The sequence below is a fragment of the Trachemys scripta genome, chromosome 2 (assembly GCF_013100865.1).
Source record: "Trachemys scripta elegans isolate TJP31775 chromosome 2, CAS_Tse_1.0, whole genome shotgun sequence".
In the NCBI taxonomy this organism is placed as follows: Eukaryota; Metazoa; Chordata; order Testudines; family Emydidae; genus Trachemys; species Trachemys scripta.
The window spans coordinates 135,219,226-135,244,945 of record NC_048299.1 but is presented as its reverse complement, the minus strand read 5'-3'; the positions used below and the strand labels follow the sequence as shown (position 1 = coordinate 135,244,945).

Here is a 25,720-nt window from a genome sequence, read left to right as displayed (position 1 = left end):
AGGAAACAAAGTCATCATGTGTGGCTCAAAATTCAGGGAAAAATGAGCCCTATTTATATATTGATATGTGTGTGGGGGGAAGGTAAAATTGCATGGGAAACAGTATTTAGAACATGAAAATTTACTATTGCAGAGATATGTGTATACGTGCATATATATATATATACAAATACACACACCCCCTTAGTTTTGAAACACAGCAATTAGGCCACCTGGCTTTTAATGAGCTATTTATTACTGTATCTCCTCGGGGAATAATATAAGCAGAATATAGATACATATGAAAGGCTAAGGATATTTTTTTATTCTGAATCTGATTTTCCCTAGCTCTAATTCACACTGTTTGCTGGCACACAGATTCAATACTCTGTGCTACTACATTGCACGCTGGTGTAAAACATCTGTGCATAATTCTGCCTTGCTAAACGTCCTCTCTTTGTATTTTCAACTAAAAATGTGTGCTTCCTATCCTAACCTCTTCTGGTGTGGAGTATCTTTCCTAGGTATTGTTAAAACAGTACTATGTTCCACCCCAGAAGTGGCTGTATTTGTGTGGTGGTCAAAGACATCATTTTTATGCTAGATGCACATGAGTATGTGTTCAGTATGTAAATAGTATACATGGTGTCTACAGTAACTCCACAGTTAAGGTTGTGTTGAGATTTTCACTTAAAGGTAAACAAACATTCCAAAAGCAGAAGGGACTTTAGGGGTGGAGTATACAGGGAGAAGTGGGGAAGTATTCCTTTAATGCGCCAGGCAAAAAATCCATGAGGAATCCTTGAAGCACAGACATGTGGACCCCCTATCATTCCAGACTTCAGATCCCACAGTGCTTCCTGTGTCTGTTTCTCCTCCTCTCTAATTCCCCCCCACCCCAAATCTTCTCTCTCATGGACCAAAGAATGGTTCAGTTTACTGTCTTCTGCCCCATATGGTAACTACAGATCTCTCACTTCCTCACACAACAAGCTTTTCACTCATGAAAAACCATAATTTTGATCATATAATATTTCATTTACATGTAAAATGCTAAATTTCACCACTGTGATTACAGAAAGGCGATTTGTTTTCACCTACCTAGGATTGGAGTTCAGGTTGCACATTTGAATATGATTGTGAGGAGCTAGATGTGTGCATTGTGGTTGTTGATATGTTGGAGCTGAGAAGAAATATAGTGTGGAGCTGAGAAATCTGCAACTGGATATTATATTTGGTGGTAATGGGCGAGTTGAGGCTGGTGTTTATATGAACTGTGTCTTAATAGGTAATTTCCTGGAATATTAGTGATAGTGTTGATACAGATGCAGTTGAACAATTTTTACTGCAAGTCAGTTTCATGTGGGACTATATATGCACAGTTGCATGCACATACACTGTGACTCAGCCTGGAAAGATCTGGGTCAGCAAATGCTCCATAGTCCTGGAATAGGGCAACATGGTTCATGAAGTCACACTGTCTGTTTTTGCTCACTAGGAGGCTCTTATTTTTTTAAATGTCTGCTGGGAGCGATAATTGTCAGTAGTTGTAAGCAAGAGAGCAGCTTCTCTGGTACTATCAAAATGATGAGGTGGGATCACCTTATGTCAATGAGACCAATTCTGCAGAGTCAGAAGCGTAGCAGCAGCTACCCATCAATCTGTTTCAGAATCAAAACTGGGTCACAATTGTGATCCAAAACCACCAGCTTGCAGACCCATTTTCCTGTAAAGTTTCCCAAAATCAGTGGTAGAACTATTCAGGCTAAATAATTTTGTAGTGATACAATGCTCAGTTATACACAGTGACCCTCCCAATGTTTTACTTGTAAGTTTCTGTAGGGTATTGTAAGTAGTGGTTGTAGAACAAATGAAAGTATGAAGGGCATAAGTAAGGAGCCTGGTTCAAATTCAGAGAGATATAAATATAAGACTGCAAGGCATGTTTCCCTTCTAGTCAGCATATATTTACTTAGTAGGGAGGAATAGTTCAGTGGTTTGAGCATTCACCTGCTAAACCCAGGGTTATGAGTTCAATCCTTGAAGGGGCCACTTAGGGATCTGGGGCAAAATCAGTACTTAGTCCTGCTAGTGAAGGCAGGGGGCTGGATTTTATGACCTTTCAAGGTCCTTTCCAGTTCTAGGAAATGGGATATCTCAATAAATAAACTTATTTTCTCCATTTACTAGAGATAGTCCCAAGTTCCAAAACTCAGAACTGGATTTTAAACACCCGTATTTTCAAGTGCTTTGATCAGGGAGTTGCTGTTCATATCCACCTCTAGCATTTCTATTCTGAAACATTGAAAACGGGAGAGATAGGGGAAGGTTTCAGAATGCTGCTGCAGCACAGTGTGTGTTTATATAATTCACATGAGAGAGCACAGAGACAAGGCTAGCTTTGAAGCTGGGCTCTCCTAAACATTCTCTCTCTAAGGGGGATAAAATACTTGGTTTAAACTGCTGCCAAAACTCTTATAGTTTGTACCACTTCTGGAAAAGACCCTGGGGACCAGCACTGGAATCCTTTCTATTGATTGGCTGGTTAAATAGAGGCCTATTAGATTCAGACAGGCTAGATTGATTATACAGCAGCAGAAGGAGCTTAGACTCAGAGCTGAGAGAGCAAGAGAGGGAGAGAGTATGTACTATAGCATCAGTATGTGACTGCTGGTGCCTGATAACACTGATACCTAGCTCCCTCAGTGGACAACTTACTGAGCTACCTTTTTCCTTCACGAGAGGATGCGAGCCTCAAGCTTGTGCAAGCGATGATAGACTGGACCTTGGAATAGTTCATTTTACTTATCTCCTAACAAGCTGCATCTCTGAAGAAGAGGTTCATTACTGAAAACAAAAATTTGCCCTCTCCCACTAAACCCACACAGCATTGATGATGTACACAGTTTGATCCTCCAGGTAAGGATTTTATCTTTGTCCTTTCTCAGCAGTTAACAAAAAAAAGCATTATTCTTTTGTATACCTTGCATGTTAAAAATACCTACAAGCTTTGGCTTCATGTACAGTATGTATTTATTGCATATAAATTCTCTCATTCTCAGGTGGATAGGTATCAAATACTATGCATGCACAGAGAAAGGATTAGGAAGGAGCTCTAGATTGTGAAAAATCTTGATTATACTTTTGCCCCCAACTAAGTGAAAATGAATTGGTTAAAAGTGACATATTTCTATTTACTTGTGCGATGTTATAATGTAAACTGTCCCACAGATGCTAAGCAGTTTAGGGCAATAACAGCATAGCAATAAGGCTCCCTTGTATTATTAATTCTTGGCTGTTCATGTTGTGCAGCCAGGTAAGGCAGGCATTTCACTGGAGCATTTCACAGTGCTTGTCAGTAGTTTAAAACAAAATCTGTCTTTTGACGGCAAGCTAACTACTGCTTCACAAACATGATCTGTCTTAAATGATATGGCATTATACTGCCATCTTATTAGAGATACGGCAATTATAGCTAACGTTCTGCTTGCAAAGAAAAGACCAAGGCTTAGGAGCTGAAACATGAATCCTCGGATGTTCAGTTATTCTGGTGCCTGATGTGCCAGTCCTATCGGGCTGATTGCCGGTTTTGATGTGACATTGACACTACACTCCCTTAAAGCGTCTTTTGTTCTGCGTAAACTTTTCACATATTACATCCCTCAGCTTGGTGGGAAACAGTTTCATTACCTCTATGGAAGGTGATAGGTTAGAAAAGAAATAATCGAGCTTTAGGCTAAGCTGCAGTCAGGAAGTTGATTGACTTTGGGATTATAGGTGACAGGAGAGTAAAGCTGAAAAGACAGCACTGTGACTTCAAACAAAAGGCATTCATATCATATTCTCTCTAACTGTGATGATTTGCATCACCTTTCATGTTAGTTTGTTTGTGCTTTCTGCTTCTGATCCCAACCAAAAGGATTTTTTTGTATTCCAGACACTTTAATTTTCTCTCTGAGTAGAGTGGAGTAGTCACTACATTAATCCAAGCATTTGAGCAGCTATTCTCACAACCAGGCACAACTTTCCTGTGGGTCATCTAGTTAAGAAATTTTTACAGAAGGTTACTGATCCTAAAATGTCTGTGCTTTCAAACCCTAAATTGCAGTCTACCCCAGCGATGGCAAACCAACAATAAATATGCTGCAATTACCATTTTTCCTCCCCCAAAATATTTTGCCTATAGAGTGTTGTATATGCAACATTAAAGTATTAAATATCATTTCACCTGGTAACTACAAAACCCCCACAAGTAACACAAAATATCTTATTCATAATTATTCAGTTCACTCTTCATATTTTGTAGACCTTAAATATTAATTAAAACTAGTTCTGTAGGGCAACATGGTCACAGATAAATTTTTGAAATTGGCATTAGTATAAAGGACCAGAGTGTATACTTGAATGGGTGAGTGAGTTATCTGGGCTCATTTTTAATATACTTTATGAAAAAAATTGCTAGAAATGTACAAATGCAAACTGACAAGCCTTAAAAAAAAACCCAAAACAGTATCTGTCTATTCTATTCTATTCAGCTTTCTGCTTTCTTAAATAGTCCCAGTGTCTGTCTACAGTTGATAAACACAATTTATGCATATAGGTAATTCCAGCCTTTCCTCCTGTGATATTCTTCACATTTAACAGTGGACTCAATTAGGGCCAGGTTCTGCGGCATTTACATGCATTGAATAGGACCTCACTACATGAGCAGTTCCAATAGAATAAATAAGACTGCCGGCCAGAATACAGTACTGTACAAGGTGAGTAAGTGTCAGAATCCAGCCCAAAGCAAGAGAGAGAGAGAGAAATGCTTTTTATTTTATCTACTGACAGTGTTAACAGAGCACAGTATACGTGTCAGATACTGAAAGGAGTAGAGCTAGCACGTATATTAGTTGTGGCTGGGATTTTTCACCCAACTCGCATTGAATTTCATTAGGAGCCGAACCCCTAACTCCCTTAGGTGGCTATGAAAATACACGCCTGTCTCTTTAAATATGTAGCACTGAGGGTAACATTTACGAATACTACTTTTGCATAGCTTTGACTAAGAGCTCTCCGAAAGCTTTCACATTTCACCTCTCCCTTTTATCTATGCAGACATGCTTGTTTATTGAACCTGTGCAAATTTAAATGTACCACTTATGAAAGAGAGGAATCACTGATTGTTCTTGGTTGTTTCCCTCAATGGCATTTCCCCCTCCCATATAAAACTACAAAATAAGCATCAGTTTTAATTTAATCAAAGAGGGGGTGTAATATCAACAAGCCCCCCTACAAACAAGTATCTAAAAACATTAACACATTGATGGTCATCATGAAATTCTAAAAGAAAATTACAAGGATTTTATTTTTCTACTAGCAATACTCAGCTTGAATAATTATTTAAAAAAAAAAAACACACAGGAAAAAAATCCAAAGCCTTCACATTATTTTAGGTTTTGAGATTGTGCTATTAAAATGTGTTGATATCATCTGTGCATAAGTTTTACACCATAAGGGTTCACTTTTGTCAGTCCCTGGTTTAAATAATTTAATTTACCTCTTAAACACGTGTTCGTTTCAAACTGGATTTATGTAGTCTAAACTGTTCATTTCCTTTGATTTTTTGAGCACAGAGAATCTTGACTGATCACTCCATTTCACACTTTGGTTCAATAATATCAACCATTTACCCAAATTACTAATTTTTCCCATTCAGAAACTCATTTTGCTTCTGCTTTCCACCAGGAACTCAGGAAACTGAAATCTATTTATTTTCACAGATAACTTGAAGCCATTAGGGGGCTCTTTCTTCCTATACTATTCACACAGCAGGCCACATTGGATAGATGCTATTGGTTCCTATACTCATTTTTAAATAAGTTCTGCTTGGATGAGTTTATTCTGAACATGTAACTATTTTAATCAGACAGAACAACTGGAAAATATTTATTGATTTATTTGCATGCATGCCGATGGTTGGGAGGCTAGTCCTGATGCTGCTGCTGATTTATACAGCTATGTTTTAAATGTATTGTGTCCGTCCATCCATCCATCTCGCTGTCCGTCCAGTGTGTGTAGGGAAATACTTTCAAGAAAAACAAGACAACTGCATTTAATATTAGTTGCTGCAAATGTCCAAAAGATGCTACATATCTGCTCATTCCAGAAACATTTCCTGGGAGCTGTCATGAAAAGAAATAGTTGATGAGTGCTCTGATATGGTTAGCGAAAGACTCATATTTGACTGAGCTGCCTGATAAGAACCTTTAAGTTGTTTGGAATATGGAATAGGTAGTTTCTTCAGACATGCAACATTCTATTTGAAGGAGAGAATAGATGACAGTGAACTTTAAAGTGGATGCTATTTGTTTGAAATGAGACAGAGAGAAAATGCTACACTCTTCATTTCCCTTTTTCTCTATCAGCCTAAACCTGAAAACACTTACTCATGTGAGTAATCCCACTGAAGTCTCTTTTGGCCAGATTCTGAAGCTCTTGGTCATGCTGAGTATTACCTGACTTGAGAAGCCACCCAAGTGGAATACGACACTATTCCATAGGCATGTCTTTGAGTATTACTTGCAATATTTGGTCCTATTTCTGTATATAGTATTATTTAACATAGCAAATTGACATCAATACAGGGCAGCTGAAACTTAGATGAAAAGTAACAGAAGTTAGCTTAACTAGTGAAAATATTTTCCAGTGAAGGTTATACCAATAAGTATACTTAGAGCGATCAGTAGTTAGCAGTGTTGCCCTCTCTGTACTGAGGGATCCCTCACACTAGCAGCACACATCCTATTGTGTGGCAGATTTGCTGCACAGTTCCTCCATGCAGGAGGTCACTCCTCAACAGCTTCCTCAGCATTGGTAACTGTTGCACAGTATCGGAGGTGGCTCTGGGGACTGAAACTGAGCAGTCAAAGGCTATGAAAAACCCATTCATAAATCTCAGTGCCAAAATCTAGAAACAAAATCTTTCTACTTGATTTAGGCAAATATTGTAGAAAAATATCTACTGACTGGGAGATTTTTCTCCAAATAAATTATATTAAAGTAGTATTTTTCTTTTAAATGCAATCATTGTGCTGTACTGCATACTGATATGGCCTCAACCGGAGTATTGTGTCCAGTTCTGGGTGCCACATTTCAGGAAAGCTGTGGACAAATTGGAGAAAGTCCAGAGAAGAGCAGCAACAATGATTAAAGGTCTAGAAAACATGGCCTGTGAGGGAAGATTGAAAACACTGGGTTTGTTTAGTCTGGAAAAGAGAAGACTGAGGGAGGGACATAACAGTTTTCAAGTATATAAAAGGTTGTTACAAGGAGGAGGGAGAAAAATTGTTCTCCTTAACCTCTGAGGATAGGACAAGAAGCAGTGCGTTTATATTGCAGCAAGGGCAGTTTAGGTTGGGCATTAGGAAAAAAATTCCCAACTCTCGGGGTGGTTAAGCACTGGAATAAATTGCCCACTGGGGAATCACCATCATTGGGGATTTTTAAGAGCAGGTTAGACTAACACCTATCAGGGATTCTCTAGATCAGTGGTTCTCAAACTAGGGCCGCTGCTTGTTCTGGAAAAGTCCCTGGTGGGCCGGGCCGATTTGTTTACCTGCTGTGTCCGCAGGTTCGACTGGTCGTGGCTCCCACTGGCTGCGGTTTGCCACTCCAGGCCAATGGGGGCTGCAGGGAGGGTGGCCAGCGCGTCCCTCGGCCTGCGCCGCTCCCTGCAGTCCCCATTGGCCTGGAGCGGCGAACCGCGGCCAGTGGGAGCCGCGATGGGCCGAACCTGCAGACACAGCAGATAAACAAATCGGCCTGGCCCACCAGGGGCTTTTCCAAAACAAGCAGCAGCCCTAGTTTGAGAACCACTGCTCTAGATAATTCTTAGTCCTGCCATGAGTGCAGGGGACCGGACTAGATGACCTCTTGAGGTCCCTTCCAGTTCTATGATTCTATGATTGCCAAGGGATCTGTTGCTAAAACATGAGAAGACAGGCTCAAGGGAATGCATACACTAAAAACAGTGACACAATGTGAAGTTGGAAAAAATATGTGAGTCAAAGCTAGCATAACATTATTCCCCTCCTCCTTCCATTATTTTACTTCTGAAAGAGTTATTTTTTTATAACTGTTTAACTTTGAAAGAGGATATATTTGGTGGGTGACTTTTCTTTTGATCACTGGACAAGGTAACCTTCCAAGTCTGGTTGTATTACAGAAGCTTTGAAATTTGTAATTCTGTTAAAAACAAAAGCTACCTTGTAAAACTGGGATGTTCTGAGTATGAGCCACTCAAAGTTAATTTCAATGTACTTATAAAAGGACGCGATATTCCTATTCCTGCTAATTTGTATCTTCCTACACAAATAATGCTATGTCCACACTTAAACCACTGCAGCGCAGCAACTGGACCACTGTAGCACTTCACTACAGAGATGGCAGGGGTCCTCTATAGCTGTAGTTAATCCACCTCCCCAAATAGCAGTAGCCCGGTCGATTGAGGAATTCTTCTAAATGGGAGGTTAGGTTGGCTTAACTATGTTCCTAGGGGTGTGGATTTTTCAGACCCCTATGCTGCCTAACTGGGTCCCACCTAACTTTTTAGTGTAGACCTGGCCTAAGTTATCCAGTTGAACAAGAGAATAGGAGTAGTCGCAGAGCAAGGTATTACTCAACGTGAATAAAAATGGGAGGATTAGCCAAAATCATCTCCTCTTTTACTATACAGGTAACTTAACTTTTAAAGTACACCTCTACCCCGATATAACATGACCCGATATAACATGAATTTGGATATAACGCGGTAAAACAGTGCTCCGGGGGGGGGCTGCACACTCCGGTGGATCAAAGCAAGTTTGATATAACGCTGTTTCACCTATAACACGGTAAGATTTTTTGGCTCCTGAAGACAGCATTATATCGAGGTAGAGGTGTATTGTTGTTTTGGTAGTAACTAGGGGCCACAGTCAGTGATCGGGCACTTTACACACATGTAGCAAAAAGATGTCCCTGGCCAGAACTGCATCTTAAATAGAAACACTAAATAGTCGTTTTCCTTTTAGATTTTCCTGAAGATCAAAATGATTGCATGCTTGCTTGTTTGCAGTATTTTCTGTGAGATGATGTGCTGCATTCTGAAAGGAGGGGCTGCAATCCATTTTATTACAGTAGAACCTAGTGGTTCCAACCAAGATTGGGAAACCAGTGTGCTAGGTGCTGTAGGTACATACAGCAAAAGAGAGTCCTTGTTTTGAAGATCTTAGTCTAAGGAGGCAAGACTGTCAAAGGCTGAGAGAAAGGAAATATGATTTTTGAGATGGGGACCTGAGGACCAGAGTGACTGAGTAACATGAACAAGATCACACAAGAAGTCTGTAGCAGAACCAGGTAATGAAGCCAGAACTCTTAGGTCAGAGTCTAGTGCATTAACCCCAAGCTCACTGTCTTCTTCACAAATCCTGTATAATTTAATTATGCTTTGCTTATCCAAAATCAGTGAGGTTTCTTCAAACACACACACACACACACAATCTCACACATAGATGCTCTTGCCACAACGTCTACTGTATTCCACTGCAGAGATGTCTCTAATTTATTGGCTGGTGAATTTTATCCTTTAAATATACACACTATGTAAAGCACTTTGAATTACTTTTGAATGAAAACTACTGTGTAATTGTAAGGTGGTATGATAAACAGAAGTCACTCTAAAACTTCAAAAAAAAAACAGGCGTACTTGTGGCACCTTAGAGACTAACACATTTATTAGAGCATAAGCGTTCGTGGGCTACAGCCCACATCTTCGGATGCATATAGAATGGAACATATATTGAGGAGATATATATACAGACATACAGAGAGCATGAACAGGTGGGAGTTGTCTTACCAACTCTGAGAGGCCAATTAAGTAAGAGAAAAAAAAACTTTTGAAGTGATAATCAAGATAGCTCAGTACAGACAGTTTGATAAGAAGTGTGAGAATACTTACAAGGGGAGATTGTATCTAATCTAAGTTGATTGTATCTAGTTTGCATATCAATTCCAGCTCAGCAGTCTCTCATTGGAGTCTGTTATAATACTCAAAAACCAGTGGGAGAACACTTTAACCTGTCTGGTCATTCAATGACAGACCTGCGGGTGGCTATCTTACAACAGAAAAACTTCAAAAACAGACTCCAACGAGAGACTGCTGAGCTGGCATTGATATGCAAACTAGATACAATCTATTTAGGATTGAATAAGGACTGGGAATGGCTGAGCCATTACAAACATTGAATCTATCTCCCCTTGTAAGTATTTTTACACTTCTTATCAAACTGTCTGTACTGGGCTATCTTGATTATCACTTCAAAAGTTTTTTTTCACTTACTTAATTGGCCTCTCAGAGTTGGTAAGACAACTCCCACCTGTTCATGCTCTCTGTATGTGTGTATATATATCTCCTCAATATATGTTCCATTCTATATGCATCCGAAGAAGTGGGCTGTAGCCCACGAAAGCTTATGCTCTAATAAATGTGTTAGTCTCTAAGGTGCCACAAGTACTCCTGTTCTTTTTGCGGATACAGACTAACACGGCTGCTACTCTGAAATCTGAAACTTCAGCTAATGAAACCTGCAACTGTCTGGGATGCTCTGCTAAGCATGAATAAAAAATTTGTCACTGATGAATGTATAAAACAATTATTCAGACATGTCTCCAAATAAGACTCCAGATATGCTTAACAGGAAACATTTTCCCCATTTTCTGCTTTCTTGGAGTCAATGCGGGGGAAGATTGTCATGTGTCTCAGACTATCATTGCTATAAGTAAGAAGCTTACAAGAATAACTTAAATATTATGAAAACTGTTAAAGACTCCTTTTAATAGAGCTGATTTTATATATATACAGATAGATAGATATGTATATAAATAAATAATATTATGCACATGAAGCTGGGTATGTTGCTGTTGTTTTTTCCAGTTTCTTTTACAAATTAAAAAATAATTAAAGCTGGGACCCCTGTTCCCAGCTATGTCAGGTCTACCCAGGACCTCCATCCTATTTAGCAATGTGGAAAGAACAGGTCATGACTCATTGACAGCTATTTACAGCCCCTGACCTGAGAAGCCCAGGAATAAGCCAATGCTTATATTAGCTCTATCTTTTGTTCCTCATATCATCTTGTATGTAAATATATGCATACCCCCATCTTGTTCTGTATTGTTGTATATGTAGCCTCCACCCTGCAATCAGATGTGTGGATGGACTTTTGCACCAAAGCAGAAACCAGGTGTGTTCAGTCAGGCTCCACACTGGCACAAAGAGCCATCTGTGTAGATCCAGTTGCAGGATGTGGCCCCTAGTTAAGTTCTGTGGTGGATATAAGGTATTGAAAAAGCTTGTAACCCAGTGCATGAACTTTAGTTGGTCATCAGATGTTTGAATCCTGCAATGAAATGTGGTGGTTGTTTTCTCCAATATGTACAGTCATTCTATACACCTAACATGACTAGCTGTAATATCTGGAGAAAGAAAGAAAATACTTTACTGTGTATAATGAAGAAAAATACTATTAAACGGTGTGGAAGAACAATCCGGAGATAAGCTTTTACAAATTTTGGATGTACTTGAATTTCAAAGCCTTTAGAACAGAGGCAACAAAATGCTACTGCTTTGCAAAAACACTGAATATGTTGAGGTCTAGAATGGACAAATCTTCCTTTGTACAATAATTAATCATGCAGGTCTGTGGAGTACAAAGTACATCAGCAAGGTCCTGCAGAACAGCTGATAGTGAGAAGTACTTCTTTTAGTTGGCTGTCCTTCTTTGGCAGATTTGTACCTTAGAAAATTAACTTGTTTATAGCAACAACAAAGCCATGGCAATTCCTTTTAATTATTTATACCTTTTTTTAATAAGTATTTTTCATGAATTCCAGTAGTTGGCTAAGGACAGTACCCCAAGTATATTTTATACCTTCCAGTTATTTAAGATCCCTGATATAAATTGGTGTAAGTTGAGCTTCCTGGCCAGCTCTGAAGTAGTGACTACTTCAGTTACTAACAATGCATGATGATTAACTATTTGCTTGATTCCATTGAGGATAGTACATTTGTTCTTAATACTGCAGAATGATCAGCAGTCCTACTTGTACATGGCCCATATAGGTGAAGATGATAGACTAGCCAGGTGGCCACTGGGAATTACATATGGTATAGAGGAGAGTAGCAGTATATTGGCTTATAAACTGTTGCATTAATCTTTTTCCTCTTGGAGTAAACAGGCTTCTGTTTTCCTCTTCTAACAAAAATGGAGACAATTAAATGGGTTTTCCTTTTTTGCATTGCGAGTCATCCAAAATCCAAACAATCATTCTTATCAGCCCCAGCCTCTATTGCATGATAAATAAATGTACTACTGGGTGTAGAAACATAGACTCAATCCAGCTACAATTGAAATTGATGGCAAAACTGCCACTAACTTCATTGGGAGTAAGAATGGACCCATTATTTAGTGATTTCTTGTGATGTACAAAGGCACTTAAACGTGACCCAAAGCTTCATCCAAAATTCAGATCCAAACTTTTTCTCAAGTTTTACTTAAAAAAAAGTTCATAACCTTCACATTCCAGTTTTGGCTGGGACAGTATCTGGATATACTAAATTATCATACGGGAGACTAGTGTTTTCAAATGTCCTACCCAATTGAAACCAGAAAGTACAAATCCTCACAGGAAAGCCACCTCTCTTCAGCTATCCTACCCTATTCTGAGACATGACAAATTTCAATTAGCTTCAGATAAATTTTGGATGCCATTCCAAAACATCAAAGCTTTTGGAGGTTTGCCCATTACTGCTGTGCACTCATGTAAGAGAACAAGAAAGCTTTTCTTGATAATTTTCAAACACAGACCTATAATTAAGTAGATAATTTAATTAGTGAAATATCAGCAATGCAATTGGCAACTGATCTTCCTTCTCCACATCTTATTCCAATAAAACATCTAGGGCTATATTGACAGTTGTCATGAAGCCACTTTGTTACACTGATACAAAGTGGCTGCAAGGAAGCTATAAAATACCTGGTAAATAACCCTGGTAAAGAAATCCCCTCTGGTAGGTGCAACATCAGCTCTGCTGATTCTACCCTAATCCCTGCAGGAGGCCATGGTGTAACAGTTAAGGCCGGGGGATGGAAAGGGCATTTGGAGAATGTGGAGGGGTTGTTGCTGGGGCAGACAAGTGCTCCAGCTATTCTTTGACTGTCACAAGGCCTTGGGCAGCTTGTGTGCAAGTTAAGTGGACTGTTTAGTTCCCAGGAGCTCCTGGATCAAGGTACAAACTACCCGCCTCAGTGTTTGTGCAGAGATGATCTCCCCTATTTGTACTAGCAACTGGGGCCCTGTCACAAGCTATGCTCTTCCTCACTGCTGATGAAAGTAGTTTCAAGAACCAAAATTTTTCCCTCTCTAGGAAACTAACAGGTCCAGATAAAGTCACCTCCTATTGCCTGTGTACAAGCAAGGAAACAGGCCCTTCTGAATCTAAATTGTGACTCCCCCCCCACTCTAGCTTCCCTTTTCTCCTCCCTCCTTTTATGATTGTCATCTGGGCATAGTGGGTTTGTGAGGCACAGCAGCATCCATTCCCTGAGCCTCTTAACTCTTTCCTGTATGGTTCTAATGCCCTGCAGACTTGTCAGAGGATGGGAAGAGGTTTCTGTGTTATTTAGATTCTTGTAAGGAGCTCATCACCACAATACTTGTTCAGCTGGCTTTACCTGGATGTCTCCAATCAGATACTAAAAGGCTCAATAAGAACACAAACCCTTTCAGAGTATTTTGAACATCCATGTAGCAAACAGCAAAAACAATTACTAAGCCCACAGCCTGATGGTTCTGAACTTCTCTTAATAAAACAGTTCTCATTATTTTCTACCAGTTTTCTTTTTAATCAAATAAAAAGTAAACTCCAGGATTGAAGCCCAGTCCTCTGCCAATTAAAAATATAACACCCAGGGGATAACTGCTGGGAACATTACCTGTAGTAATGCAAATAATGATTTTCTAATGCTCCAGAGATGCCCACATTTGACCTACACTCGGTCTAGTTTATAGAAGTCAAACTGTTTAAATCTGTCTTGTGTCCCTTTTCATATGAGATGTTACCGAACGCCTCAGCCAGGAAATTTTTCCATTTAGTAGCCTGAAGTCTATCCCCACCCAAGGCACATCACTGCCAAATATTTCTCAGAGTTTCTTTATAAATGCAGTACACAGTCTTCCCTTCCGGAAATAATCTCAGGGAGCTTCAGGACTATGCTACTTTGCAAAGGAAATTGCTTAAGGCAATTACCCTGTTTCAGCCAATCAACTGACTATTCTACTATTTGAGGAGGTATTTTCTACTTATTGCATCATGTACTTTACTAAAGAGAAGAAATGGATTGGCAAAACCCAGGCCAAGAGAATAAAAATACAGCCAAGTGTAAAGCATGAGGGCATTACAGTCACTTCAGCATGCATGTGATTTGGATTCTATGTGTCAGAGGTACTTCACCAATGCTGTATAACATCATGGAGGTGCCCTCTTATCTGAGAAACACTTTCACCCCCCACTATGTTGCTGTACTTAAATACAGCAGCCCAAAGGTTCTTGCTGTCATTCTTTAGTCTTTGAACACTTAAAACCAGCTTCCAGGGCCTTCTCAATTTAGGGATCCTTTATCAGAAATGCAATCCTTTTGGCAATCCACCAGCACCTGGGTCTAGTGCAAGACTGGCTCTAGGCACCAGCAAAGCAAGCACGTGCTGGGGCAGCACAATTCCAGGGGCAGCATTCTGGCCAACTTGCTTGGGCTCTCGGAGCTTGGGGCAGCAAATTTTTTGCTTGGGGTGGCAAAAAACCTAGAGCCAGCCCTGGTCTAGTGAGCTAAAGGGCCTGATGAAAGATATTTATTTAGTTTGACTTGTTTTTACAGAAAGGGAGCTTTGTATTCTCTTGACTGAGAATATGACAAAATGGTTCCTAAAACTCTTGTAGGCAGCAACCATGTTTCTCCCCAGTTACCCATGCATAAGTCATGTTTTGTTTTATTTTTTAATTTTGAAAATGTGTCTAGTCACCATGGAAAAGGATGCTGTAATAAATATTGCATATATTTCTAGTGGGCAGAGGAATGGAATGTGATCTGTATCTTGAGGTTACGTTTACACCTCATACCCTACATGCCACCTCAGGAGGTATGTGTAGCTACATGAAGCAGTGAAAAGCAGGTTGCATCACGCATGTCAGGGAAAGACTCGGAGGGCTTGGCAGTGGGGAGCTGCTAGAGCCTTTCACCATTCCCTCTCCCTCTGCACCAGAACCTTCCCCACTGCCAGAGTCTTTCCTTGTTGCTTACCCAAATGCAAGAATCTTTCCCCAGTGCTCAAGCATTTTCCTGCACTGGTGAAAGTCTCAAGCAGTGAGACACTATACTGCTAAAAATAGAAGTGTGGAAAGGGAGGCACTGTGTGGGTGAGTAGAGAGCCCTGAAGGCTACATACCAGGGTACATACCCACAGGGCTCAGAAATGTGTTTGCTCTACTTGCCTAAGCGATACCTCACCATCTACACAAGGGGTGGGCAAACTTTTTGGCATGAGGGCCACATCTGGTTGGGGAAATTGCATGCAGGGCCATGAATGTAGGGCTGGGGCATGAGGTTGGGGTGCAGGAAGGGGTATGGAGTGAGGGAGGGGGCTCAGGGTAGGGGTTCAGGGTACAGGAAGGGTGTGGAGTGGAGCAAGAGGCTCAGGGCAGGGGGTTGGGGTGCAGGATGGGTTTGGAGTGCGGCCTCTGGGGTGTCAGTGGCACGGCATCGCTAAGGCAGGCTTCCTGCCTGCCCTGGCCTTGCGCCGCTCCCAGAAGCGGCCGGCACCACGTCCCTGCGGCCCCTAGGGAGTGCGGGGAAGAGGGGTCCGAGTGCTGTCTTTGCCTGCAGGCACTGCCCTCTGCAGCTCCCATTGGCCGGGAACGGGGAACTGCGGCCAATGGGAGCTTCGTGTGTGGAACCCACAGGTGAGGGCAGCACGCGAAGCCCTCTGCCCGCCCCCCCTTCCACGAGGGTGGCAATCCCGTGGGCTGAATTCAGCCCACGGGCCATAGTTTGCCCATCCCTGATCTTCACTGATATTTATACCTGTGCTAGGGGGACATACACTGTATGTGTTTTCAATTATGCTGAAAGGAATGTGCAGTGTAGACATTATTCTTTCTTAAGCACTTTTGTAGTTGGAGTTGCTTTACATGTTCATTTGTGCATTTTCAGCACCATACTAATAAATCTTGAGTTTAGATAGTAAAATATAATTAGGTCAAACTTCACACTGCTTGCCTTGTAGATGATGCTTTAACTTCTGGATTTAACTGCCGGCTTGTGTGTTTGTGAATGTAGAGTTGTGCCAACTCAGTGAATTCTAGCGGTAAATCATAAGATGCCCTGGTCTCAGGAAGGATAGTATATGAATGAAAATAGATGTATATAATAACTTATAGGTTTTAAAGCTGAGTCTTTCCCCAAATTGAAAGCACATAAGACCAATTCATTCTCATATTTTGCTCCTGTGTTTTGCTTGTATATTCACCATCACTTGTCATTAATTTCTGCTATTTTATTTTATTTTTTAATTTACCTGTTGACTCACCTTTTGGTACGCATCATTGCAATATCTGTGGTGGAAAAATATGGTGGTGTTCTTTTAAGTGCTAATATTGGGATAGATGTATCATTTTAAAGTAGTAATGTGGGTGTTTTGTATCCCAGAGGACAGATATAATACAGCAATTAAGTGATTACCCAGGCATCACTTTGCTACTTCAACTCACAGGAACACATTTAACTCAAAAGAAGACTGATTGTAACTCATGCAGAATTAGCACCTTTATTCTACTTTTTTTTTCAAAACATTTTTTAAAAAAAGCGTAGGACGTTCTCTTACACCTTGTTTCAGTAGATAAATCTACAAATTAATTGCTGGTGTTACTAATGTAAAGAAATTGTAAGTAAATTCCTTTTAGGGCCTCACACTTCTTGAATTTGACATAAATGCAATATAGTCTAAACTTTCTAAAATACTCTTCAAACCTGTGTATACACCTAAATGAGGTTATTATCTTTAGCCCCCAGTCCTGCTCCTTTTGAAGTCAAACCCTAAATACCCTTTTCTCCAAATGCACAGAACTAGGACCTGATTCTCTTCATACTTTACAGCATTATGAACCAGGAGTAATTCTACTGAAATTAATGAGGGTTTTCTGACATAAAATTGGTATAAGAGAGCAGAGAATCAATTATTTATCTTCTGTATAACTAAATTTTTAAATTGCCTTAGTTATTTCTGTAGCCTTTTTTATATTTACTTCATTATAGTTTTGTATAGCTAGGAACTAAACTAATTTCTTGTCAGTATCTATTTTTATATATCCAAACTGTGGTGACTTTATTATTTCTAAACTCGTTGGCAAAGTATATAGAGTTCTACTGAGAGAATTGTGACTATAGGCCAAGTTAGACAAATATTACTACTAGATTTAGGATTGGAGTGAATTTGGGACTATGAGCTATTGTTTCCAAAACCAGACATTGGGGATTTTTTCTCTGGTGTTTTTTGAACATGCCTAATCTCTTCCATACAACAAGAGGAAATCATGTTAACATGTGCCATGTTCCTAGGGAAAACACATGGAAAAGTATGGGTCTATTTGAAGCACCTGGTCCTGCAGACCTTACTCAGGAAATTTACCTATTACTTTCTAAGGACTTTTGCAATAACAAGGAGTACAGGATTGGACCCTAAATCTGATTTCATGACATTTTGTATGTTTGTGTATATTGGCAGGGACAAGGGAATGCAAATATAGCTCTTGCATCCATTTTTGTATTAATATAGTCTTGAAATGAGTCCATGTCTTTCCATTGTTTTCTTAGAACAATATGGGCTCCCTCAATAGCGGAGAGGGCACATCAGTTCTCAGTGATATTAATTAAAAGCAGTGTTGCCTGGTATCAGATTGTCTGTCTGTTTTTGCTCTCCATTGCAAACCCAGGAGGCTTTCTGACAATGTGATTGCAGATCAGTGATCAGAAGAGAATCGGTTAACACTGACCTGAGTTGCGGCCATTTGCTGGTGGGTGGAGGGGCACTTCTGTTTTCAGTATGGTGGATTGTTGAAATAAAATGGCCTAAGGACGTTGTCCCATAGAATTGTGGGACATCCCTGTAGCTGTGCCACTGTAGCATTTTAAGTATAGACAAGCCTCAAGTGTAGCAAGCTACACAACTTCGCAGCTAAACCTTGCTTGCTGATGCGGGACTTCTCTGGGAATTTCCTGACTGTTTTTTTTTTTTCTAGGCTATGAGAAGAGAATGAACACTTCCTTTTTCATCCTTTCAGACTCCCCGCTCTCTTTATAACCCTCCTTTAATGTAGGCAATCTGGGGAGTCCTAATTTTTTGCTGACAGGTTGAACATTTTCTCTGGGGCAGGGAAAGACCCTCTGCCTTTTTCCAGATGTGAGCAGATAACCCCTTCTCTGTCTATTTTTATGTGTGGGCTATGTACATGCTATCCCATCACCCTATCCAAGTGAACAATAAATGTAAATGTTCATTAAGTCTCTTCCTGAAGGGCATGTACTTATCTTCCATGTTAGCTTTTACCCGATTATGGTGGCCACGCATTAAGATGCATTCGGAAAGAAGATTAGTGTATTGTATTACCAACTCCAAACTTTCACAAATTAAATCAGACTCTCAAAATTCATGTTAAAGACTTTAAACTATTATTTAAAAAAAACCCAAAAAACTCAGGATTTTTATTTTCCATCTGTTTTCCCCCCAAAACTTTTAGGATGCATGTGGGTCACATTATCAAGTTTTCTTTTATTTTTACATTTATGATAGTTAGAATCATAATTTTCTTTTATTTTTTTTAAAGAATAAAAATAAAAGATAGAAAAAAAGGTGAGTTCCTCATGTAATCCTGTAACCACTTGTATCCAGGAGCTGGGGCATTTAGTAAAACATCAAATATTGTAAGATTTTTGATAAAGTTGTGAGAGTTGTAAACACTGAGTGTATAACCTGCAACAAGGAGGAAGAGACTCTGAAAGTCAGACTAACACCTATGACAAGAAGTTCAGATTTATATTTGCAGTTTCCCAAAGTTCAGAGGGTTTGGATTTGAGATTCTGATTCTCGCCATCCTCTAATACAGGGGTCGGCAACGTTTGGCACGCGGCTTGCCAGGGTAAGCAGTTTATTTACCTGCTGACGCAGCAGGTTCGGCCGATCGCGGCACCCACTCGCCAGAGTTCGCCGTCCCGGGCCAATGGGGATGGCGGGAAGCGGCACAGACGAGGGATGTGCTGGCCGCGGCACATATAATCTGTTTTAAAAAAATCCAGATGCTAAATACTTACTGCACATTAGTTTTTAAAAGTAATTTCTGCCTAATTTAAAATGAGCATAGTTGTACTCAAACAGCAAAAAATGTTATACTTTCACATTTAAAACTGATTGAACCCTTCACAAGCTCATCAAATACTGTAGCTGAGGTAAATTATTAGTCAGCAAAACAATGCTCACTTTTCCCTGCTCCTCTAACAAAAATAAGTCTCAGTCTTAGGGTTACCATCCATCCGTATTTCCCCGGACATGTCCGGCTTTTGCGTCTCTAAATAGCTGTCCGGGAGGAATTGGTAACAAGGTTAAAATGTCCGGGGTTTTTTTCTCCCTCGCCTCCCTCCCTCCCTTCCATGCAGAGTGCGGCTGCTGATTGGGTGGCTGGGCCGATTGAGCCGCTCCCATTGGCCTCCAGCAGCCAGAGCCCTCCCCTGCTCCCCCCTCCCTCTGTCTGCAGCCCTGTGTAACACACAAACTGACCCACCGGGCAGCATGTTTTGCCTACACGTGGAGCCAGAATGGTAAGGGGAGTCCAGGGGAGGGGGCAGTCAGGGAGCGGGGGAGTGTTGGATGGGTCCCCGGCCTCCACCTGCCACCCCCCTCTACGTGTTCCTCCCCCGTGGGGCCCCCTCTCCCTGCCTGCCTGCCTCTCCCTTGCCTGCTTGTACTGCCAGAGTCAGCAGCAACTGCTGTCTGCTGCCCCCGGGTCCTAGTATCCCCCATCCACTAATGAGAAGACAGGCTGCCCTTACCCTGCCCTTCCACCCTAGCCCCAAGCCTCTCCAGCGCCCCAAACCCCTCATCCTCAGCCCCAATCCTCATCCCCCGCACCATAATCCTCTGCCCCAGCCCTGAGCCTCCTCCTGCATCATGAACCCCTCATCCCCAGCCAGTGCTGTCATCCCCCCATACCCTAATCCTCTGCTCCATCCCTGAGCCCCCTCCTGCATCATGAACCGCTCATCCTCAGACCCACAGCCCTCACCCCTGCATCCCCTCCTATCCCCAAACTCCCTCCCAAACGCCCTTCCCACACACACCCTCCTGCCCTCAAACTCCCCCCCAAAGCCTGCACCCCCTCCCTTTACATCACCTCCCATCCCCAAACTCCATCCCAGAGCCTGCACCCCTCACCCGCTCCTGCACCCTAATCCCCAGCCCAGGACCTGCACTCCAGACCTCCTCCCCCCACCCAAATCTTAGGCAGGTGTGGGGAGGGGTTCTGGGCACCACCAAAATTTCTACAACCCTGCCACCCATGTGAGTGGATAAGGCTTGGGCAGTCAGGGGACAAGAAGCAGGGGGGGTTGGTGTTCTGAGAGGGGCAGTTGGGGTGGGAAGTGGGAAAGAGTGGATGGGGGCAGGGCTAGGGCGGGGCTTCCCCCTCCCCCCCAGTGTCCTCTTTTTTGATTGTGGAAATATGGTAACCCTACTCAGTCTAGCTTTCCAAAATGAAGCCAGAGTAATGTTGTCTATTGTAAAACCTGAGCCTTCCATATTTCTATCTCCTTACTTCCCTTTACCTTATCACAAAGAGGACAGTCTTGGGAGCTAAGTTATTGTGCCTTTGCAGAAAAAATGTAAGCTCTACTCTTGTAGAGCCAATTCATCAAATTCATTGGAGACTGTCCAAAATGAGGGAATGGTCTCCAAGAGCTTAAACAAATCTTTACTTTTAGGACAAGATTTGAAACAGGACGAAGCCGTTTATATGTAGGTTCACTTTGCTAAATTCTACCTTCCTGCAACAGGCAAACTCACAAACACATCCCTATCATATTTGTAATGTCTGATGAAAATAATAGTTTATAATAAGGCAAATCTATAACACCACTGTATTTTTCAGACTGGTTACCTTTCTCTTTGCACAGTCAGAGCCATGAACACCCTTAAAGAATCTTTTCTGGAAATGCACTGAACAGTATGATCTCATCTGATATAACAATTGACTACACACAAACCCATTATAGCATTTAACATACATATGCTGATTTACTTTATATAGTAAAAGATTAAACCAACCCAATAATGCCCATGTCAATAAAAAACAATCAAATGTCGACATATTTTTAAATACCTAGAGAAAACTGTGCCCCTTTCATTCATACTACGCTTGAGACAGTATCTTTTGTTAAATGTCCCATAAACCTTGCTTTAACATTGTTTTCATTGTTATGATTGCCAACTCTCCAGGATTCTCCTGCAGTCTCCAAGAATTAAAGATTAAACTTTAATTAAAGATTGTCATGTGATGAAACCTCCAGGAATACATCTAACCAAAATTGGCAACCTTATGAACAGTGTAACTATTATTCTACAAGTGTAAGAACACATTTCTTGCCTTCAGAAGAATGTGCTGCTTTACACATTAAAAAATAAGGTGGCTAGCAAAATCTGCTTCTCGCGACAGTGACCTGAACTTTAAAAGCACTTATGAGGCAAGGAAGCTCTGGTGTTTATTTTCCTCCTTGATTTGAAATGAAGCATGTTGTGTAAATAGGGACAAAATTATGGTGCAGACCATATAGGGTCATGCCCTGAAGAAACTCCTCTCATTACTTTGCATTTTGGAACCTTGTGTCCCTTTGAAAAGATGCAGGAGCTTTTATCAATTGCATACTGAATGATTTGACTATTCCATCCAAACAAGCATCCCCTAATGCACTGTAAGAAACAGTCGTATGACTAAACTCTGCCTGATGATTCTCATAGCCCTATTATTGATATACTGCTTTTGAAATCCCTCTGTGGAGATCATTAGCTTGAGGCACAAGTATCTTCCCATACAAACCTACATGCTATACTTGTAATGGTCAAATCTTCTAGTGACGATATAAATATTACTTAAAGTGATTTTTGCCTTTACAGCTGTATCTGTAGCCCACAAAAGCTTCCTGTTCTATCCCTTGGCTCCCTGAACTCCAGTTGGGCTCAATGACCTAAAAGAGAGATGATGCCAGATGACTTATGTTCTCAATCTATACATAAGAGATCATCCAATTTTGTATTTATTATACATGCTGAAATGCTGATTAGGCACACCAGCACATAACCTCCCTGGGCATTGCAGCTAAGTGTGTGTGTACACACGCATAACTTTGTGTCCCTGTAGCCATAAGGTGGATGATTGCACCACCTGCTTTAAAGCCCTGAGAGACTGCAAACAACTGGTGGGGCTATGGCCTTTCAAAAATACAATGTACCCACTGAAGAGAAACTAAGTAAGTTGAAACAACCTGAAACAACCTGGGTGCTCTGATAACAAACAGCATGCCTGGCCAGTACTAGTAGTTGCTGTGATGGCCCCCTCACCTGCATTTAGCAGCTGTAAATTGCTTGGTTCAAATAAGCATATGAGAAGCATATGGTCAATAAAGTCATTTATAATTATTAACCCTCTGAGGGCAATAGATAATGAATCAGTCTATATTCCCTTAGGCACCAGTCCTAGCAGGAAAATTTTATACTTGGGTAGGAGAATATCATTTAATAGACCAGCAAATGTGCCCATCTCCATAATTAATTTTTACTCCCTGTGGGGAAATAAAAAACGCTTTTCTCAGCTGAAATACAAGATCATGATACATTATACTTTGGCATTGAATGACACCAACAAATAGATTTTACTCTGATGGATATGGTATTCCTTCATTACCGGACATGCTTAGTTTTACTAGGGGCTAGTGCTGTGGATATTGGCAAACTATTGTAAATCTACCATAATCTAGATGCCTAATGTTGATTTGAGGAAGGCTTCTATACCATGAAAACTACATCCTTTAACCTGAGTATAATGTAAGTAATATGAAAGCCAAGCAGTTCAGCTGTGTTTATATGACCTGCAAATTGCTTCTTCCTACTTATACAGTTGGGAAGACATAGAATAGTTAAGAGAAATCTAATTCTGGTCTAATTAATATCATCACGCTCATCATGGACTAATGCCAACCTGTACTACCATTATATCTCAATCTGCTGCTGTATCAATTGCCAGTTCTAACCTGTACAGTGATCCCTATACTTCATTTCATGTGCCAATAAAAATTAAGGTAAAACTTCCTATTTATTTATTCATTCAAATTCTGTTCTCATATCCTCTGATGTAATGACTATTATGGAGTTAATCTGGATTTACATTACACCAGTATAACTAAGAGCAGAATTTGGCTTTATATATTTATACATTATAAAAATCCCATGCATATTTCCTGATTGTCTCATAAGTTACAGTATATTTACTGACTTGGGGTCTGATTCTTTTGTGCCTTGCAGGTTGTACAGTCCATTTACAGCAGTGCAGAATGGATGTAGAATGCTACCAGATGAGAATGGCAGTGTTTTATATTAACTTTCAACAGTAAATGACTGCATATGGTGAAAGGCTGTGGAGAACTAGGCCCTATTGTATTTCATGAATTAAACAAATACTTTTAACATTTTTGGGTGTTTGATTTTTAGACTCTTTTGAAAGTTACATTTGAAAATTTATATTCCTGATTCTTCCCATGAAGCAGCTGGTAAAATTCAGGTTGGTCTTTCTATTGTTTATTTTGTAGGTAGGGACTCAGTCTTTTAATATTTGTGAAGTATTATTCACCCTTATGACATATATAAAATCACACTTGTTAACTGAAGGGTAATATTAAAATCTTAGTGCATAGGGAAATATTAACTTGGCATAACACTTTAGCTATTCAACTTCATCTAGTATTAATATCCACTTTCTTATGCTTAGAATGTTCTGACTGTTGCATTTGGCTATCATGTATCTCTGGCTTAAGGGGCAGACTGGCAGATGGAGGAAGTCCCTGGACTTTTGCCATGCTTAATCTGGCCATCCCATTGATAATGGCCAAAGTAAGCCCTGAACAAGCTGTCATTAGTCTTTGCTGCTGGACCAGTTGCAAGAGTTCCCATGGCACTCCATTAACCATCTGTGACTTCCTTGTTGCAAAACTCTTCTGTTTTCCAAAATCATTGTCCTTTTATTCAAGGTGTCAGTCTAGTACAGAAAAAAATATTTTTTTAGTAGATAGTTATGAAATGACAATAGTTGCTTCATAGGTCTGGTTGCAAATGAGTCTCCATTAGAAGCCTGATTTTGCCTCTCTAAAATGCACAAAAAAACACCCATCATATCAGTCTCAAAATTGGTAGGTTAGATCTGAAGTCAGGGTAGAAATTTTCACAAAATATTAACTTAATCAGAGAAGAGGCTCCAGACATACAATACTCCCTAATATAGGGGTTAAATGCCGTTCCAACATTCTTTTTAGATTTTTTTTCAACTTTGTAGCAATAAAATAAAGGAAGAGAGCAAATCTACTTTACCGGATTGAGATCTGTAGTGCCCAAGACTCAACTTTAGTTGATTTAAAGTGTGGTTTCAAGAGTTATTAAAATGTAGTTTATACTATTAGCAGATAACATTGTATAGCTCAACAGAAGACGGAATGAAACATTTACAAAAAGTGCACCACTCTACCCTTCTTTTTAGATAAGATAGAGGTGAAAAGTATAGTTACGCAGTTTTTTCTATAGGTAAAAAAAGATTTTTCCCATAAAAAGGCTCATGAAGAGACTTTCCTATAGAGAGAGAGAAGCATTTTCCTCCTTTATGTGGACTTAAAGAGATCTGTAGCACTGGAAAGCCCCCAGCAAGCCTTAAATTCATTGTTCTTCCCCCTGCCCTTATCAAGCTCAGGAGGGGCAACCCCCACCTCACCAGGAACCTTAGCTTAATTGTGACTCCCCAAAATAGCCATTTTGGCTCTTTGCATGCAGTGTTGTTATAGCCTTGTTGGTCCCAAGGTGGGTGATGTAATATCTTTTATTGGTCTGAAAAGCTTTTGAGCTTACACAGAGCTCTTCTTCACGTCTGCAGAAGAGTTCTGTGTACTCTTGAAAGCTTGTCTCGCTCATCAGCAGTAGTTGTTCCAATAAAAGATTTTCTCTCTAAGTTTCCATTACTGGAGGATAATGACCCTATTTTGGTTTGTCAGGGGTGGGGAGCCTTCTAAGGTTTTGAAGTCCCTCCTAAGTTTCATGGGGTGATGTCTGAACAGACTTCCTAGGTGTAACAAGGGGGCTCCAGTGGTGATCTATTTAAGGATTCTTAAGAGATCTCCCCTTCTGTTAATTTCAGGAGATCCATAGAAATGAGGATGGTCCTCAGAACCTCCTCCCCGAGACCCTTGTCCTCACTCAGTTTCCCTTCTCTGCAGTCCTCCTTAGGAAGATCTGGAAGGGTTGGAATGTTGAAGGGGTGTGGCTATCGGGGCTATTCCCTACTGAAGTCTACACAAATGGAGAACACTCA

The 25,720-nt window shown here is 40.6% G+C and overlaps 1 protein-coding gene across 2 annotated transcripts in view; it reads left to right on the top strand.

Annotated features, from left to right (window-relative positions):
• The first annotated feature begins 2,428 nt into the window (after positions 1–2,428).
• The window catches only part of CDH18 (cadherin 18), a 904,559-nt gene continuing 881,267 nt past the window's right edge, over positions 2,429–25,720 (top strand). For both annotated transcript variants that reach the window (XM_034761577.1, XM_034761578.1), the window contains exon 1: positions 2,429–2,898. The gene's annotated coding sequence lies outside the window, so the exon portion shown is untranslated. The remainder of the gene's footprint in view (positions 2,899–25,720) is intronic.